Raw genomic sequence first — 22,107 nt, forward strand, 5'->3', positions numbered from 1 at the left:
TTGAATTGTAAAGATGATTTATATACAAGAGCTTTTGATTTTTCCTTCATAAAACCCACTTTTATAATGTTTTCATTGTAACTTACTTTTTCAACTCTGTTTTTTGGGCAGTTTACTTTATTTGTGCCTTTGATGAACTGAATGACTTGGTTTTTTGTTTTTCTTGTAGGGGATGGAGCAGCTGAAGCTTGGAAAGGTGACCAAGGTTGCCACTGAAGTGATTTACATATAAGAGAACTGAAATTACATGAATTTATACAACAAAAACCTAAAATACTTTTTTTTCCTCAAAACAGGGTTTTGAGGAAAAATACATTGCTGAGCATGAGATTGTGAACTTTATTGGTACTGGAACTTTATTCAACCTCCTCATGCACCTGCTGACCATTAGTGAACATTTTTAAAACTTTTTTATGAAAGCTTAGACCTAATGAAACTAAAACCCTAGAACTGAGTCTTGCAAATTTAAAGACAAATGGTGACTGCAGATAATCTTGACGAATGGAAATGGGCTAGCAGGTAAAGGACATGAGGGAAAATGTACAACAAGCCACTACCTTCAGATGATCCATGCTCCTAATGGAATGTATGACTGAGCGAGACACCTAATATTCAATGCAACAAGAGAATTTGATCTCTGATGGAGGGATGAAGATACCGACCCTAACGTGCCCCTTACTCACATTCGTTCTTTTTTCAAAACATTTGCCATACTACCAACCTTGTTAAGTAAGCAAAATTACAATGCCCTCCAACACTTCTCTCTCATCTTTTTTATCATAGAAATAAAATATTAAAGACACTTTCATCATCATCATCACCACCATCACCATCACCATCACCATCACCACCACCACCACCACCATCACCATCACCATTGTGAGAATCCATCCTAGGGTCCTCTAAATACAAACTAAATTTATTTAATTTAAACTCAATAAGAACGGAAATAAATTATTTATAACTCAACATTTATTTGATGACAATATACAATTAAAATTTATTTACAAAATATTAAACAAGTAAATATTTCATTGCAACCATTTACATAAGTAATCAATAAACAGAAGAATACATATTCCAATAGCTTGGTTAAGATGCTCCTGACTCTATTGGGATGCTCCTCTCGACTACTCGGCTGAATTTACCTCCCAGCCAACTAGGAATGATTTCCTAGCCCAAGGAACCTCCACAGATTCCCTAGCCCTCCGAGCCCAAGTCCAACCAAGTGTAGTGTGTCCAAGTTAAACAAACACTCTCTAGATCCAAGTTTGTATTCTTTCATTTATCTCTCCATTCACTCCCTTCTCTTTCTCCACATCCCTCCCTTAAAGAAAAATCCTCCAAGCCAAAACCAAGACCAAGGATCTCCCCCCTCTCCTCTCATCAACCTTCCCCTTTTATGTCTCTTCCTCCCATCCACCTCAACCACCTATCATTAATGTCACGACAACCCCCTCATCCTTTCATTTAGTATCCTTGACTTTTCTTACCATATCTTATTCAAAGTAGATTTGAGAAGACATTTTGGGAATAAAATATGGATATTAAATTTAGAATTCAATTGGACAAGACCATATCTTCTCCCAAATAGATTTGAGAAGACACCTTGGGATATGGATATTTAATTTGGAATAAATTGGAGGAGACCATATTCTATCCAAAATTAAATTGGAGAAGACAAGTCGGGAATTGAATAATGACAATAATAAAATTTATATTAGTAAAATAAAATTATAGTTTCACAATGTAGGTATATACCAATATTTATTGATAATTATAAGTCAATATTTTCAAGTCAATCAAACACTAATAAAAATTAGCATGATCATATTAAGTAGGCCATTACATACACCACTCCTTCAAAAAACTTTGTCCCGAAGTTAGAGTGAAAAAGATACAAGGAGTTCGAAAGAAGTTTGACAATAATGCGTAACAAAATAGAGAGAGAGGTATAGTAGTAAAATTAAGTCAGACAGCGATACCACTTCCCATCAAGGGTCTCCAACTAATCTATATCCTCCTATCCTTCCTAACCTACTTCCGCTCCCACCCTATCCATCCTCTGCTGCTATATACTATGGCATTGGCTATACTAATCTAACCACTGATAAAACCAATATGGCAGAAGCGTCGACTATATCGACCTAACTTCCCCAGCAGGAAACTGGAAATCATCATCACACATCTAGGGGAGTGTGTCCATCACTGCCCTCCCATGATTCCAGGTTTGGAGGTTACACAGTGGGAAATACCTCCACCCGTCCTCACAAATAGGGTCAACACCCTAATATGGACCACACTACAGTGCTGGTTGGATACTTGTCATCGAATAATCCAGTCAGGTAGTCTTGTCACCTGCCATTTACATTTTACCTATGTCATAAGAGTGCATATCAAGTAGATACAAAATGTAATAGAACAATGTACATCATATATTTCCTCATTAGATGTCTCGACCTTCCCCAATGGAAGAGTATATCTTGGTTATCATATAGTTCTTTCCAATCTATCGGTTAGTTCTCATTCATACATATATATAACAAAAAAATATATATAGATAAGTGATCTTAAACATCATGTTATTAAGTCTAGTGTCCACGTGTCAATTTTGTAGTTCATATTGGAAATAAATCTTACATTAGATAAATCATAATTTCACTAAGTCATGCATTAGATAAATCATATCCACTTAAGCCATACATGAAAGAACAATAACTCTGATAAGTCATGCACTAGATAAATCATAATCAAGTAAGTCATACATCAAACATTTCAATAATCAATACCTAATCCATCTAATAATTTATATAAGTAGTTTCACATGTCCAAATAAATGCATCAATATTACATAGCGTTCATACATAAATAACATGGAACTGTAATAGATCCTTAGCATAGATAGCTATCTAAGTCAAAATGGGTATCAAAAATGCTCAAAAAGTGAGGGGTAGTCACGACGTATAGTCTCTGCATCCTCCCAGGTAGCAGATCCTGGGTTATACTTGTCCCACTGGACCTTAACCTGTTCCACCATGCGCCGTCTGAGCTGTCGAACCCTATAGTCAAATATGCGTAATGGTTCAACCATTATGGTTCGACCATTATGGTTCCCATGTCTGAGACCTGCAATTCCCTCCAATCCAGTTTGTGAGATTCATCAGCAACATAATGTCGTAAAATAGATACATGAAAAACATGAGTTTTATGCAAATGGGGTGGCAGTACAAGACGATAGGCAATTGGTCCAATCTTCTCCTTGATCTAAAAGGTCCTATAAACCAAGGTGACAACTTCGTCCCTTTCCCAAACTGAATGGTGCTTTTGTTGGGTTGGATATGAATAAAAACTTGGTCTCCTACTTCATAACTGTGATTAGTCCTATGTGAATCATCATAACTCTTATGTCTATCTTGTGCTTCCTTTAACCTTTGTCGAATCTGCCTTACCTATTCCTCCATTTCCTAAACTAATTCTGGCCCATTTATTATTCGGTCCTCCAACGTTTCCCAACTTAATGGCGTCCTACATGGCCTTCCATATAGAGCTTGATAAGGAGGCATCTTGATTGAACTGTGGTAACTATTATTATAGGAAAACTCTACCAATGGTAACTGTTAGGTATGTACATTCTCCCTTGAAATCTCAATAGTCCATCTGGTTCAAGGACATATCCCTCAAACTTTGGTTCTATCTGATTCCCACTCTGGAGTGATGATATAACCTTTAGATACCAACTATCTTCAAAGAGTTTCTCCAACACACGTTCCATCAAATTGACCCTCAAGGCTACTAGGGAGAAGGTTCGTGGTCTCTTGCTTAGTGCATCAACCACCGTATTCTCCTTTCCGTTAATGTATGAGATCTCAAAATCATACTCACTCATGAATTCGCTCCACTGCCTTTGTCTAGCATTCAAATCTCTTTGAGTGAAGAGGTGCTTCAGGCTTTGATGATCTGTTCTTAACTCAAATCTTCTCCCAATGAGGTAGTGTCTCCACATTTTCAAAGCTAACATCACTGCTACTAACTCTAAGTCATGGGTAGCATAAAACTCTTCATGTTTCTTCAATTTTCTAGATGTGTAAGCTATTACTCTGCCTTCTTGCATCAATATTGCTCCCAATCCTTTCTTCGAAGCATCGGTGTTCAACTTGTTAGTTATCAAGTGCTGCATAGATTCGATGGTGGCTACTTCATCTCCCCATTGGTAGTTTTCCTTCTCTATGGTTGTTACTAGTTCGTAATTAAGGACAACCATGCTGGTAATGAGGTCCCCCACATCCCCAACAAGTGATGTGTGGTAGAATTTGAATAGAATGTTGTTGATTTCTTTGGAAAGAGTTCCTTCCCTTGGGACCCTTGCCCCTACTTTCTTCTCCTCATGTGTGACCTTGATTTGCATGAATCCTTGAAGTTGCAGGTGAAGCTGCACTAGTAACCATTGAAATCCCCACTATCAGTGCTTTGGTTACAACTCTGTTTCCATATGGCGGTTGCCTCAAACTTCCCTCCCTGGGGAAGGTATAAGGGGCCTTCCCCATAAACCTTGGTTGTTGTGGAAAAATGGTTTTGTTTCCACCCTTTAATTCTGATTTCTCTTCAACATAATAAGCATGTTCCATAACATCTGTAGCTGAGGATGGTTTCCACATCTGCACCATTGCCCTAATCTTAGGGTTCAATCCATAAATGAAACGATCTTCTTGGCACTGATCAGTGTCCATGTAGGAGACATACTTGACCAACTCCATGAATCTAATCTCATATTCTTCTACTGTACGATTTCCCTGTACCAAAGCATGAAAGGCTCCTACCTGTTGTTCTTCATACTATGCCAGTAGGTACTTTTTTCCAGAATCTCTCCTCAAATAACTCCCAAGTAACTGTGTCCAGAGTGAGGTGTAGTTGACACTCTAAGTTACCCCACCAATTCAGAGCACTATAACCATCTTATTAAAATTTACTATTTAAATTTTAATTTTTTAAAATGGTTAACGAATAATTTGATAAATGAATTAAAAAATTAATCATATAAATATTTGCCATAGTTTATTTAAATAAAATAGTAAAAAATAAAATAAAAAAATTAATATTTTTACAATGTCATACTTTAAGATAAATAATCAAATTATATAAAATTTAGAATATTAGGAAATTATGATGAGACTAAGATAAAGAATCAAATTATACAAAACCTAGAATGCTAAAAGATTATGATGAGACTCCAAAATAAGCATAGAATGCTCTATAATACTAAGGTTCCAAAGTAAAAACATACTCATCCATAGTGAGTTTTTGGATGTGTTAGAAAAAGTCCATATCTTTTTTCACACACAGTGTGAAGTTGCACATGATGAATAATTAAATCTAAAACTTTAGGTTGAGACTCATATAGTATGATTAAGTTTATAGAGTATTAATAAATTAAAGAAAACGCTAATTTATGAAGATAGAGTAATAAATTAAATAGTTTTAAAAAAATTGTCCTTTATCCATAGTTTAACATTAGGAATTCTGTTTTTCTTATTTTTTACTATTATATAAATTTATATATTTGTAAGATGACTAGTTGAGGTATTATTGTGAGTTGTTTAGGAATTTTTTGTTTTAGTTTTATTTTTTTTTAATCTAATTTTTAATTCTTTAATTTTTTTCTACTTCTCCATTTTTCATCATTATAGTTTTTCTCTATATTTTCAATTTAAGATGAATTATTATTATATTAAAAATATATTTTAATAAACTTAATTATAAAAAAATTATATATATTAATAAAAATAATATATATCTATATATAAATGTGTATATGTTAATATAAACAATATTAGTTAATCATATTTTTGTGATAAAATCTGTCTTTATTATTTTTTAGTTTAATTAAGTTATATTACTAGTTATTTTGTTTAATTATTAAAATAAGTTTGACTTTTCTTATTTATTTATTTCAGCCAAATAACTATTTCCAAAATTTTGTTAAATATTTTTAGTTTTTTGAAAATTAAAATTAATTGTTTCTTTTCCTAAGTTTGGTAGGACCTTCTCATTTTCGAAGTATTCACTCCATTTCCGAGGAGGGTAGCACAAGAATCAAACCCAAGATCTCTGATTCGGTGAGACTTCCAGCCATCGCCACTGGAGCTACCCCTTGCCGACAAAATTAATTGTTGCTTTTCAAAATACACTATAATAAAATTTAAATTGGATGATTGGATGAGTTTATTAGAACATATAAATTTTTATTAAAAAAGAACCATTTTTAAATATTACTTTTAGCAAAAAAGTTTTAGGTAACGCATGTAAATGGTAACATATATACAAAGAATGGTAGCTGGAGTAGAGGGTGCAGTCTTTATAAATGGTAGATGGTGCAGTCTTTATAAAACGGCGTAGTGAAAGAAATTGCAGTGTTAGAGTTTCAAGATGGAAGTGGCCGCCCTGCGATCCATTGTTGCAAGAGGCATCGCCTCGAGTGCAAACGCGATATACGAAGTGTTAAGGAGATGGTTTATCTGGGTGATATGCGCTGGCCCCATTCCTAAACACGTAGCGATCATCATGGACGGCAATCGAAGATACGCAGCCCATCGTCAGATGGAGAAGACGAGCGGCCATGAATTCGGATACGACACCCTCATGCATACCTTGAGGGATTGCTATGATTTAGGCATCAAATGCGTGAGCGTGTACGCATTCAGCATCGAGAATTTCAAGCGCTCGAAAGAGGAGGTCGCGACGCTGATGAATCTGATGCAGGAGAAGCTGGAAGCGCTGATAGAGAAGGAAAGCATGGTCACACAATATGGAATTCGCCTGCAGATACTGGGAGAGCTGAGCCTTCTTCCCGAGCGCGTCAGGAGAGGTGCAGAAAGAGCCAAGGCAATGAGAAGGTCATTCTTAATATTTTCGCTCCTTACACTTCCACTCACGAAATCGTCAAAGCAGTAGAAAACGTCTGCCATGAAGCTGTGAGCAGGAGGATTGAAGTTCATGAAAAATACGAATTCGCTGACAATGGTTTTCACAGCCAAAGCAACGAAGATGGTGCAGCATCCGAAGAAATTGATGGGCTTCAATCATCAGTCACGGCAGAGGAAATTGAGCGTCATCTGTACACCGCGAACTGTGGAGAGCCGCAGCTATTGATCCGAACATCTGGGGAGATAAGGCTCAGTAACTTTCTGTTATGGCAGTCTTCTTTCACGTTCCTCTGTGTGACACCCGTTCTGTGGCCAGAGTTCTCGTTCAGGCATTTGTTGAAGGCAATTCTGGACTATCAGAAAGCGTATCCTTTGATCCAGCAGAAGAGAAGACAGCTAGAAAGACTGATCTCGCGCAATGCATCAGTATAATGCGGGAGCATCGAACAGTACTGGTGCCGCCATAGTCGTTCTGTGTTTGCAGGTTTACCTGTCACGGCCTTGTTTAACTATTCTATGGGTTTTCTTAGTTGTTTATTCCTAAAAATAAATTAGTCTCTTCTCTGGGTTTTCTTAGCCTGTCACGGCCTTGTTTAACTATTTTATGGGTCTTCTTAGTAGTTTTTTCCTAAAATTAAATTAGTCTCTTCTATGGGTTTTCTTAACCTGCCACTGCTTTGTTAAACTATTCCATGTGTTTTCTTAGTTGTTTTTTCCTAAAAATAAATTAGTCTCTTCTGTGGGTTTTCTTAGCCTGTCACTGCTTTGTTAAAATATTCTGTGGGTTTTCTTAGTTGTTTTTTTATAAAATCAATTTACAAATTTTAAGTTAATAAAATATTACAATACTCTTTATGAAACGCATTATTGCTAGTCAATAAAACAAAACATAGAATAATGTTTATGAAATACATTTAGTTTATAGTGTCTCCTTAAAATAAATTATTCTCTTGTTTAGTGAGAGATTGCTAGTACCAAATTTTAAGTCAATAAAATATTACAATACTATTTATGAAATGCATTATTACTAGCCAATTAAACATACAATAATATTTATCAAATGTATTTAGTTCATGGCGTCTCCAACCTAGATGGAATATATAATAATCATTCTAATAATATATTTTTACTGTTTTATATTTTGAGTCTAGAATAACCATTCGACATAATCACTAATACAACACTAATCACTAATACAACACCAACAACTACTAGATATTCTTAGGGAGAGATTCATATATATATATTTAAAGTAACTCGTAAACATGTATGGCATGTATTTGGGATAGTTGAAGTAAGTATTTGGAGAAGAGCATTTTTAATTTGAGTTTTCATGATAGATAAATCAAAGGCAACCCAATATTTAAGGAAATCTTTCCTCCTGACAACTTCTTTGACATCCAATGAACTATAAAGGTTGTTCATTTGGGATGTCCCTTGCTTCTATCTACTATAACTTGGGAATAACCAAGACATCTATTGGGACATTATGTTCCTATATTAGTTCATTGTTATGATAGGCCTTCCTAATTGAAATAACATGGTAATGACCTCTAATATAACCAACAAGATGCAATAACTAAGTGGGAGTTGACTTAATCTTTGCGTGTAAGGGTAAACATCAATATATGCATTAAAGCGCATGGTGAGGCCCTCTTGATTTAATTTCGTTTGCATACCTAGAGAACCCATGAGATAGGATAGACTAGAATCACGTGTGCTAGACTTTGGTCACAACTTCACAGCTAGTATAGCTCTAAAGTGATTATAGAAATCATTAGTAAGGTCCATAGTCATATCCCTCAAATCATTGTGAACAAATTGCATTGATGTGATGCCTAGTCTTAAACAAGTCCTTGTGGCACAACACATATTCACTCCTTTGAAGCAATGGGCATTAAATTGTGAATGTATTGTTTATCCAATCCTTACACATGCCAACTGAACATTATAATGTTGAGGTTGATGTTTAATTGTATGAGTGCGACATGAAATTATGTCTTGTGACTATAATGATTTTGGAGCACTTCTATTATCTTAATGTATTTCAAGCATATAAATAATTTCTAAAAAATTAAAAATAATCTCTTGATTTAGAGCCATTTTCAATCTTAGTAGAAATTAATTATCATCATCACCATCACATCATAATCATATAAAAATATCACGTGTGCCAAAATTTAAGCACAAAATTACACCTACCCTAACTCTAGACAGACTATATAAATCACCAGTGAGGTCCGAATCATATCCGCCAAATCATTATGAACAAAATGCATTGATATGATTCTTAATCTTGAAGAAGTCCTCCTAGCACAATGGGAGTTATATTTTACCGTCCATCCAATCATCTTTTTGACATTTAAACTTTAACATCACATAATACAAAGCTGTCATTGAAAGAACTTTAACGTGGCATAACTATGTGAACAGGCTTTCACTAACCAAACTTTAACGTGACATTCCAACCATCTTTTTGACATTTCCAGATCCCTTTGCCTCCTATTAAAATCAAATAGAACATTCATAAAACGTCACACGATGAGCTGAAGATATTTTGGAGACGGCTTAGATTTGATAGATATTTATGTGTATCAATCATTATAAAATTATCCCGATTAAATTTGATGAATATTTATTTATAACCATCCTTATAAAATTTACTATTAAGTGTTTATTTAAATTTTAAATTTTGAAAATGGTGAACGAATAATTTGATAAATGAATTAAAAAATTAATTATAATTTAGATATAAATATTTGCCATACTTTATTTAAATAAAATAGTAAAAAGTAAAATAAAAAAATTAATATTCTTACAACGTGATACTCTAAGATAAATAATCAAATTATATAAGATTTACAATATGGGGAAATTCTTTGTTGTTTTTTTTATAAAAATCAATTTACAAATTTTAAGTTAATAAAATATTACAATACTATTTATGGGTTTTCTTAGCCTATCACTGCTTTGTTAAAATATTCTATGGGTTTTCTTAGTTAAAAAAAGAGGTTTTCATTTCAAAAATTTAATTAATTAGATGAGTTAAAACAAATTAATTAATTTAATTTAAATTTAATTAATTATATTAATTAAATTAAATTAAATTAATTTTATTTAGTTCTAAATAAAAAAGAAATTAAACAAAATTACTCAAATAATTAATAATAACCAAGAAAAATAACTTTGATTATTAAATTAAATTAATTTTAATTAATAGAAATAGGAATTAAATAAGATCACTCAAATAAATATTAATCAAATAAAAAATTTTAAAATTAAATAAAATAAAAGCATTAGAAAGAATTATGAATTAATTTCTTAATGGATTTTAATTAAATTTAATTAAGATTATTTAAATCAAAATTAATTAATTAAAATGAATTAATTTAATTTAAGTTAAAAAATTAATTATATTAGAAGAAAGAGAAAAATAAAAATTAAATATTAATCAAATAATTTTTTTTAAATTAAATAAAGATTAAAGCATGAGAGAATTATAAATTAATCTCTTAATTGATTTTAATTAGATTTTAATTAAATTTAATGGAGATTAATTAATTAATTATAAACAAATTAATTTAATTATTTAATTATATTAGTTTTAATTAATTCTAAATAAAAAAATAGAAATTAAATAAAATTAGTCAATTTATTAAACAAATAATAAATAACAAAAAACTAACATTTAATTTATAAATAAATAAAGATTAGAAATTAATTAATTAGATAAATTAATTAATAAATTAGTTAGTTAATTAATTAATTGATTGATTAATTGAAAATTGATTAATTAAAAGTAAGGTTTAAATAATTAAGATTAAACTAATTAATCAAATAAAAAATTAAATTTAAATTAATTAATTAAATAAAAATAAAAAGAATTAATCAATTAAAACTAAAATAATTAATAAAAGAAGCACAAAATAAATAAATTAAACTTATTTGTTCAGGGTTAAAGCAATGGTAATAATTAAACCTGAATTAATAATAATTAAATAATTAATTTAAAAAATAATAAAAATAATATATATATATATATATATATATAACTTTTATAAATAAATTTTTTTATAAAACTATCATAAAAATAAAATAAAAATAATAATAATTAATAAAAAAAAAATAATAATTAATAAAGATAAGAAATCATGTGCGGTTTCTTTATAAAATTAGGGTTCTTGGTTTATTTATATCCAGGTCTCAGGGCTCTCTTCTCTCAATAAACTTTCATTCATATTCTATCTGATTTAGTCCTGATGATGGAGCCCCTTTGGGGTTTGAAATGTGGGCGAAATGGTAGTATGATGTTAATTTGGTTGTTGAGGTTCTTTTGAGATTGTCTTGAAATAACAAAACCCAATTATATTGCAAATTGGGTTAGGGTTGTGCTTGAGTGCTCAAGTTACCACATTTATATTTGTTGTTTCATTGCTTAATGACATATACATAAGTTAATGCCTATGGTTAAAAGGACTAGGTAAATCTTTAAAAACATCTAATCTAAATTTTGACATCAAAATTTTATTTTTAGATTTTTCGTGGAAAATTAATTCCATAAATTCCATTTTAAAGGAAAGATTCTACTAACATTCAAGGGTTTCTATAAAAATCACTCTCATGTTATTATTGGGTGGAAAGTTGTTAATTTTAGTTTTATTTCTAGAAATTGCAATAGTTAATATGTTGTAATGTTAATGGAGAGAAAATTTAAAGGGCATAATTTTCTATGTGCATATGGATGAGATTGGTCTATTTTGCTTTCACCATTTTTTATTTTAGATTTATTTTACTTGTTAAAATACTAGAAGTGCTTTTATTCAATGACTTTGTAGTTAATAAATTTAGATCAATGAATTTACTAGGCAATAAATTGTCAGTAGCCGAGGTTAGTAAATTTAACATGGTTTTAGAACTTGCACTCTCGAAGGGAGGCCAATTTCAAGGTTTTGCACATATTAGCCAACAGTGAATTGGTGGTCATTCTTCAAAGGGAAAGAGGGAGGACATACCAATCAAGGGTTTGGGATAAATTATTTTTTTGTGAGTGTTTTAAAGGGCCAAAACATATATCCACAGTGAATTACAACATAGGAGGTCCATATGTGTTAGAATGTATGTGAATAATTGAGCAAATGTTGTTTCACCAATAATGTACAAAATAATTTTTTTATCATTGTCAGGTGCAAAAATTGGTGAATGTATGAAAAATTAACAAAAGTGCACATAACCATTGTTGTTGTAGGGTACACCTCATTTTTATTGTCTAACACATCCATGGATTGTATGAAAATTATGATAATAGACTCCACTTTATGATGTGCAAGCACATATGGTGATATTTGTCATAATTATACCCAAGAGATTCTAAAGTCACCAACATCAAGGTCACTCGATTTTTTACTCGAGGGTTGTGCATAATCACTAATACAACACCAACAAGTACTAGATATTCTTAGGGAAAGATTTCAATCATATATATATTTAAAATTAATTAATTAATTAATTCAAATTAATTATTAATTAAATGAAAATAAAAACAATAAGTAAGAATTAAATAAAATAAAATTAAATTAAATTAAAATGTGTTAATTAAATTAATAAAAGCAATTGGAAGAAATGAAAAATTAAACTTATTCATGAATCAGATATATCAATATTTTAGGTTCTAAGTAAATTAATAGGAATAATTAAAGCTAAATAAATAAATAATTAAAACTTTTATAAAAAAAAAATTGAAAATAATAATAATAATAATATAAATAAATATAAATAAATGAAAAATTATTTATATAAGTGTCGGCTTCTTAAAAATTAGGGATCTAGGTTTATTTATACCCAGGTCGTTATAGCTCTTTTCTCAATAAGTTTTCATTCATATTCTTTCTGATTTAGTCCTGATGATGGACCCCCTTTGGGGTTCGAAACGTCGACAGAATGAACATGAAACTGTGGATAATCTGGATCATACCATTGCAAAAAACTACCATAGAAGCTTAAAATCTAACATATTTAAAGTAACTGGTAAACATGTATGGCGTGTATTTGGGATAGTTGAAGTAAGTATTTGGAGAAGAGCATTTTTAATTTGAGTTTTCATGATAGATAAATCAAAGGCAACCCAATATTTAAGGAAATCTTTCCTCTTGACAACTTCTTTGACATCCAATGAACTATAAAGGTTGTTCATTTGGGATTTCCCTTGCTTCTATCTACTATAACCTGGGAATAACCAAGACATCTATTGGGACATTATGTTCCTATATTAGTTCATTGTTATGATAGGCCTTCCTAATTGAAATAACACGGTAATGACCTCTAATATAACCAACAAGACGCAATAACTAAGTGGGAGTTGACTTAATCTTTGCGTGTAAGGGTAAACATCAATATATGCATTAAAGTGCATGGTGAGGCCCTCTTGATTTAGTTTCATTTGCATACCTAGAGAACCCATGAGATAGGATAGACTAGAATCATGCGTGCCAGACTTTGGTCATAACTTCACACCTAGTATAGCTCTAGAGTGATTATAGAAATCACTAGTAAGGTCCATAGTCATATCCCTCAAATCATAATGAACAAATTGCATTGATGTGATGCCTACTCTTAAACAAGTCCTTGTGGCACAACACATATTGACTCCTTTGGAGCAATGGGCATTAAATTGTGAAAGTATTTTTTATCCAATCCCTACACATGCCAACTGAACATTATAATGTTGATGTTGATGTTTACTTGTATGCATGCGACATGGAATTATGTCTTGTGACTATAATGATTTTGGAGCACTTCTCTTATCTTAATGTATTTCAAGCATATAAATAATTTCTAAAAAATTAAAAATCATCTCTTAACTTCTTAAGGTCCAGCAAGGCCATTTTCAATCTTAGTAGAAATTAATTATCATCATCATCACCATCACATCATAATCATATAAAGTTATCACATGTGCCAAAATTTGGGCACAAAATTACACCTACCATAACTCTAGAGTGACTATATAAATCACCAGTAAGGTCACCAATCATATCCCTCAAATAATCATGAACAAAATGCATTGATATGATTCTTAATCTTGAAGAAGTCCTCCTAGCACAACACATATGTACTCTTTTGAAGCAATGGGAATTAGATCATGAAAGTGCTTTATTGGATGATCCATATATATGCCAATCAAACATTCTAATTTTGATGTTGATGTTTACTTATATGCATGGGACATGGAATTATGGCTTGTGTCTATAATGATTTTGGAGCACTTCTCTTATCTTAATTTCTTTTAAGCATAGAAGCAAATTCTAAAAAATCCAAAATAATCCCTTAACTTGATAAGGTCTGACAAGGCCATATTCAATCTTATTAGACGTTAATCACTAGGATAATCATTGTAATCATATGAATATATATCGTTCTTTGTATTTTAGGATTCATTATGACCAATGGGAGAATATTTTAAACAAATGAATATTACCTCACTCCATTTCAACATTCCATGTAGTCTTGAATAGTTATGAACATTTGTGGCTAACTTATTTATTAAGTCCTAAAGATGTCAATCAAACAAAGAATACTAAATCAATAACAACATAGGTTGAACATCACTTGATGAGTTCACATTGAGCACACACGATATTGTGTGATTTGTATCAACAATAAGCATTGTATCTATAAATTAGGGTGAGTTTCCAATAACACTGGATTTATTTCGTTTAAAGTAGAAGCAACCTTGACAAGTTGAGGCGCATGTATATGCGTTGGAAATGATAGGAATACTCAAATGGAGAGATAAGAATGCACACCTCCTCGATGAGGTGGGATGCTTAGAGAATCTAGTAACATGAAAGTTGATTGTATTGGCTCATTAGAAGAAACATTGATAATTTCATATCACTTGTCCAAAGACATCAAGGGATGATAAATTGAAAATAAAAAAGCCTTAGTTGGTGCAAGAGAAGGCATGGATAGGGAAATATAGGACAATGAATCCAATAATTTTTTCCACTAATCATGAGGTATAATGACTAAATCATCTTTGGTAGAGTGAATTGGTGATATGGAGGAGTGAAATATAAAACCAAAATGGCCTAGAAATCTATTGACTGGAATATAAGTAATATCTCTCTTCTTCCACCAATATGGTAGTTAACAATGATGTGTATACAACCAGACTACATAACCATTTGTGGCAGTTGAAGCGGGGTGATATATGGGAGGGAGACAGAGCTGGTTTGTATACAATATCAAGAGAGATGTATGAAGGCCATGGGAGACATGGATAAACATGGTGGAATTCAAGTGGGCTAAGGTGGCCTATAAGTAGCAAGTTTAGGGTATATGGAAACTGGGGTGAACAATAGGAAAATGATAGTAGATAGGTAGAGGAGTGGGGGGTTGTAGGGAGGAACGATTATAAGTAGATGGTTTAGAGTTTGTGGAAGGTGTGGTGAACAATAGGAAAAGCATATGTTCACATAGCTAGAGGAGAAGGTGATTGTAGGGAGGAAGTTGAGGGAATGTAGTTGTGAAAAACAAGGTTTTAAAATATTTAAACTAATACGTAAATATGAACCAAATATGCAAGAAGGGTTGAAAGAAGATGTGTAGCGTTGTAGGACATTGTAAATTTAGTTATGTATGAGACAATCCTCTAGGAGATCTACAAAATAAATTTGTAAGTATCGCTGAACTTCTAGATCTGTATTATGGAGAGTTAAGAGTGCACTAGATCATGTGATACATGAATTAGGATTTATTGATGTAAATTCAATCTAGCGAGGGATATGTATGTTAAGAGTGAAATGTTATATGTTAGTAATTCATACAAGTAATGGATGCAAAGAGACAAAAAAATAGATTTGAATATTTGTCCCAATAAACACACATCTTTTATGTTTAGAACATTTGTATAGTTATAAGAGTAAAATAGAAAACGGGGGTAGATAATAGTTGATTGAATCAACAAATATGCTAATTATCTTGATAAATAATAATATAGCTTGTTAATAACCTACTAATAAGTAGAAACCAAGCATATATCCCCCACCTGGATCAATCCTAATGAGATTTAGGAGCCATATCAATATGCTTTTCAAAGTCATTTATTTTAGGTTCTTCTAGCCATTAGAAAAAAAAGGTCATTGTGAAAATAAGAGTGATTACATTCTTTGCCTTTGAAAATAAGGGATAAAAATATACTAATAGCCTAATAACTTGGTCGATATCACCTAAATGGCTCAATCCTAGCAAAATTTAGGAGCCATATCAACATGCTTTTCAAAGTCCTATTTTCTTCTCTTTTAGCCATTCATAAAATGGGTCATTATGAAAACAAGAGTGATTGTATGCTTTTATTTTTCCAAAATATTCACTCTTTTGTATTTCTGAAATGTCAAAAGTGCCTATTTTTGAAGGTAATTACTTATTATGTTAAAAACAATATTTAAACTCCATTTGTAATTGTGTTCTTGTATTGGGAATTTCTTATCCATTTTACTGTCAAGCTATGATTTATGAAGTCATGGTGTTATTTTTCAAGACATTTTTTACTATATAAAAATGCTAAGGCACTCTCCAAAGGAAAATAACCTCCCTAATTTAGGTTTCAAGGTGGCTCTTCTTGCAGCAATTTTAACCCTCAAATATATTCAATGTTGACTACCTACTATAATTTTAGCTTCCTTCTATAAGCTTAAACATTTCAAGGATAATGATTGATGATTAATGGAAAAAATATAATAAAGTAATATTACAAAATTTAGGTACAATGATTGATGATTGATGGACAAAATATAATAAACGAATATTACAACCAAGGACGTAAGAAATCACATTTAAGTCTTCGAAGTAGGAATTTATCCATTAGCAATCATTAACCATGTTATAAAAACAAAAAGATGATTGAGTAAGAGATACATAATAAGTTTAAGGATAACATATGCACAAAAAACCACAAATATTATAAATGTTGATGAGAGTGAGGGTCCTTAACATTTACTGGTAAGACATCAAACATACCGTTCATTAGGAATTGAGTCCAAGAATTTAACTTAGTTCATAAGAACTATAGGCTAACTTCGATCATTTAAGACATGTAAAATATTTCATCTCACAATACATATTGAAAATAAAGAATAGATATGAGAAGTAATTCCATCACAATAGATATCATAAGATTTGTATATTCATGATTAGAACTCTTTAGACATCCTTAAAAACCTCTATAACCATATATTGCAAAGTACGAAAGGATAGTAAATATCTTGAACTGCATTTACTTTTTCAAAAAATTTGCAAAAGTTTACGACCCTAATAAGGAAATTGTAACATAAATTTCTTCTCAATTTTTGTGAATACAAGTCTAGCCAACTAGATGCAAAAATGAACTAGGAGAAGAAAACAGGTGCAAAACAGAAAGATATACAAGAACATAGAAAAATAAATTCTACAATAACCATGGTGAGTTCTTTGGTAGACTCATGGATTTGCTAGAATATATAATGGGCTATTGGACTTTGGTAAAGCTTAATGTCTAGGCTACAAAATTTGTCCCTCTCCTCCTAGTCTTCAACATTCCCTTTATCTTGCCTTCAATATTGGTTTCCAACCTCCTTTAATGTAATTACTTTCCAAGAATGGAATGACCATACAGTCACCTTCACTGACATGGGCATTGGTAATTTGTAATATCAACAAAGTTTTTTATTTAAGTTCCTTTACTGGTCTAGGTTGAGAATTCCTGGGAATTCACTGACCTAGGAATTGGTGATTGTTCATAGCATTTGTTATTCAAGTCACCACAGTCATCATATCATTCAAGGTGTTCAAAATAAGCAATCTCTTTACAAACTTGAATGATATGATCATTGGTCATGTCATTCACCTTCCTAGGCTAAGAATTATTATGTCGAGATCCCAATAAACTAGCTCATATAATGTTGAAAATGATTCCATATTTCCTTGTTATCAAATTTTTTCTGTTGATTCTGACCATTTGCACCAAAATTGAATCCACTCCTTCCCTGAAGAGAACTTTGCTCCCAAATGTTATAAGGGTTCAATTGTTGCTACTATTGGGTTTTGTGAAGAAAGTATATATCATGAAGATTCAACTGGTTGGATTCTACCCAAAGAAGAATAGGAACCAAGTACAATGTCTAATAGTTGTAAGATTAACATTGTCAGACATAGATTCGGAGTGAGCCGACTCAAATTCTCCATGCCAAATAATCATTTGCATTTCATCTGATCCATTAACAATGTAAACACCAACCTCAACCCCTAACTTGTTTTATGCAAGTTGTTTGAGAGATTAAATGAATATCTATAACTTGAGTTTGAATTTTTAGGGTGGGAGGGGGAGAAACCAATGGAAACATGCATTGATTTCATCTCTAGCTACCCACAAGTTTTTGATTTTGAAAATTTCATGGGCATGAAAGTGTGGGATGATCGTAGATGGAGATGGAAACAGAGACAAAGGGGAGTAGCGTTGGCCACCCAATAACCTCCCTTCACATTCTTCGAATGCAATGGGTCCCTCCTTTTACATTTATTGTATATTTAAGATTTGTTGCTTTGCCTTAGTGACCTAGAATGATAACTCATTTCTCTACAAGTAGGGACTTTACTTTTTGTACGATGATTGTGCTTATTCATTTTGAACATTGAGATAATATTCTTTTTCATTGGATATATGCTTCTAATCGTAATATTAATTTCAATTTGTTGATGTATGTCATTCAATTTTTGGATAATTCAATATCATCTTCATACAAGTGTAGAAATCATAGTCCTTTTGTGTCTTTATGAGAAGACTTGATAACATTATAAAACTATTTGGTCAAGTCCACATATAAACCTGGAGATTTCATTTTTTCTTTTACACAATCCCTTTCCAGTGGTTAAGGATTGAAATTATGCTTTTGACATGGTACTTTATATGTTGTAACAACCTTGGTGAAAATCCCATCTAAAAAAAGCTAATAAAGGAAAACTAATAACCACGGTTGATGGGACACTTATTTCAAGGTAAATGTTGGGCAAAATCCTAATGATGGGGATCACTTGTGATTGTTTAATGGCTAAGGAAATTGGCAAAGGCAATGGCTAAGGATTTGAAAAAGCAAAATGATATTTTTGGCACATTTATTTATGAAGATAATGGAAATTAGGAGAAAAGGGAGGTGAAAGGTCACAGGTTTCATGTGAGGAGGAAAATGAAGGAAAATAATGGAAAATGAAGAAAATAGAGGCCTCATTGATAAAAAGGCTTCTGAGGATCAATTGGTAACCTTTTGTCAGTTCATTATTGGATCACTCTCATTATTCTCTCTCCCTCTCATATTCTTGGAGACTTAGAGTTTTCTTGGAGCACTCTAGGAGAGTGTGGCATACTTGGATTTTTGGGACAAGAAGGAAAAGGAGGAGCAGGAAAGCACAAGAGGGCATCGAGATCAACAACTACAATGGATTTTATTACAGGTACCGAGTTGCATCTATGCTTTCCTCACTAGTTTTGTCATGCAATGCAGATGCATGTGCGTTTTTGGTCATGATTTGTCACTAACATGGAGGATTGCCTCAATTGACAGTGGATTTCCTAGCCTTCCCATTTCCTGGATACCCATGGTGATTGTGGATTGTTTTCCTTGTTTTGTTTTGGTTGGTTCTCATGTTTCCTTAGCATGGGTTGAGTTATTAGTCCTGGAAGCCCTGGTTGGACAAACGCTCTGGAAGCCCTGTAACAACTTGGGTTGAGTTACTAGTCCTAGAAGCCTTGGTCGGAAAAATGCTTTGGAATCCATTGGTGGCTTGATTTACTAGTCCTGGAAGCCCTGGTTAGACAAAATCTCTAGAAGCCCAGTAAAAGATGTGGGTTGAGTCACTAGTCCTAGAAGCCTTGGTTGGACAAATGCTTGGGAAGCCCTCGAAGGATTGGATGGACTAATCTGATGATGGTTTTGTGATGTCCGATAGTGAGGTGGAATCACTGTTTGATGGGTTGAGGTGGATGGGATTTGGAAGCCCTGGATGAGTTTTGATTGATGTGTTCTATGAGATCCCACATTCATGCTTAGAATATGGGATGACGGTGAATGGATGAAAAGAGATTTGGCTCAGCCATTCTATAGTTGGGTGGAATGTGGAAGTCCCATCTCGAGTTTGGATTTTGAATCATCAATATGAGGTTACTTATCCTTATAAATATTTGAGTATTTTACTGGATTATATGTGGTTTATATGGTTGTGACTTCATGAGTATTTCTACTACTATTATTTTGTTATTTATATGTTTTATGATAGTAGCTATGTATGCCTCTCATCATGTTTTTACTTGGAAATGTGATCCAAATCGGATCCATAACCGATTGTTAAAGAACCATGACTAAATCAGGTTGAACAAATCTCTAATGAAATCCAAAACAGCAATTGAAAACACCCTGAACCAGTGGCCATGGCAGCCGGCATGGAATGACGAGGACGTTGGTCAAAGAGCACTGACCGAGGCCCGTGGAGATTGCGCAGGAGGTCGATGTAGCCCTTGGGAGCCCTGAAACAGGAAAAGGAGTTGATTTTCGATGCGCGATTAGTGCGTAGCGCTAATCGTGCATTGCTAGGAAAACAGGGCTGAAATGGAGGGGCCTTAAGCCCTTGGTCGCATTGGGAGCCGGAGAATTGCGGGCAGAGAAACAAAAAGTGCTAAAGGACAAAGGCGGGACCCGTGATCTAGAAAACCAGCAGTATTGATCGGGGTGCCCTTGAATGGTAAGAGGTTCTGGAGGAAGCAGAGCGATCACACTCAGCGATCGACGCGTGGCAGCGGAGGTGAGAGGAAAACCGCCATGATCGCACGTTATCAGTCGAGCAAGTCAACCGCGCTCGATGTGCATATGATGTTGGATCTAGAGGAGCCCAGATCGGATGGCTGAAATTGCGCCCAATGGAAAGAAGCAGAATCGACGGGAAATTAAGCCACGTTCTAAAGGGATTTGGAATCCGTTTGACCGCCACGGTGGAGAAAGAATGCATACACAATTTAACGGAAGAAGTGAATCGATGAGTAGGCTGGCGCTGTTCCAACAGGGACACGTGGCTACTTCCCAAGCATTCATGCTGACGCCGAGCAGGGAACTCCCAGCACACAGGCGAAAGGAGAATCGATGCAGGCGGGAGAGGAATCGAACAGGCATGAGGATCGAATGGCTAAAGTCATGAACAGAGACAGTCGAATAAACAAATGAAGGAATAGAAAGGAGTCCAAGGAAAAAGAGAGACAATGAACAGTGAACCCAAAGAGGAGGACTGAACATAGAGAGCAGTAAAGCTAGGCAGAGGAGACAAAGGGCCGAGCTGACCATAGGCAGTATCGAGCACCAGACAGCTTTAAGATTCAAGCCTTCCCATGGAGGAATCTGTCCGGATTGAGCATCACAGTTGGCTCTTTCCACTGTAGACCAAGGGTCACAAATCTGGTAGGAAGAATAAGAATCGGTGTACTCTGACTGGCTTGGGGAATCCAAGAATCACCCTGCCAAGCAAAATCTGCTTCAGGAGAACTCATATTGAGTCCCTGTATTGTAATTTCTCTGCTGAAAGACACAATAAAACAAGGCCACCAATGAATCTGGACCGGAGACGTAGCCCTGGAGAATAGGGTGAAATCCTTATTAAAAAAATTCCTGTGTCTTTGTGTTGCTTACTGAGTTTCTCTGCTTTCTTTCCATTTATTTTCTGTGTATTGGCAATCTGATCGATCCGTTATTTCAATAACACAGAACACACACACCATCACATGAGTCTGTAATACCTTTTGTTTTAATAAATCTTTAACTGATGGCACTCATAGAGTGATTATCAGATCAAGTGGTATCAAAGCTCTAGGCTGTAAGGTTAGACAAGCTTGTGTTGGTTCAGTTGTGAATGCTCACTATATCAAAGCTCAAATTAGGAGAAGGAGATTTGGTGGAAACTAATCCTGAAATTGGGAGAGTCTATTCTCGGAAGACAATGTCAGAGGAAGGGTCTATAGGGCCAGACCCTCAATTCATAGAAAGTTTCCTAGCTATAAAGTCTATGGTAGAAGAAATGTATAGGGACTTTAGAAAGAATAAGGATGAAAATTCTTCAGGTTCTAAACAGGATGAAGAAGAAGATGAATCTCATTCCCATGACCACTCCAAAGGAA

General features: G+C 33.3%; 1 pseudogene; it reads left to right on the forward strand.

Moving 5' to 3' along the window:
* Positions 1–6,392: 6,392 nt before the first annotated feature.
* Positions 6,393–7,496, forward strand: LOC149241761 (dehydrodolichyl diphosphate synthase CPT3 pseudogene; annotated as a pseudogene).
* Positions 7,497–22,107: the final 14,611 nt, after the last annotated feature.

This window comes from Pinus tabuliformis, chromosome 8 (genome assembly GCF_031772625.1).
Source record: "Pinus tabuliformis cultivar Carrire ecotype Pingquan chromosome 8, CPIR1, whole genome shotgun sequence".
NCBI lineage: Eukaryota > Viridiplantae > Streptophyta > Pinopsida > Pinales > Pinaceae > Pinus > Pinus tabuliformis.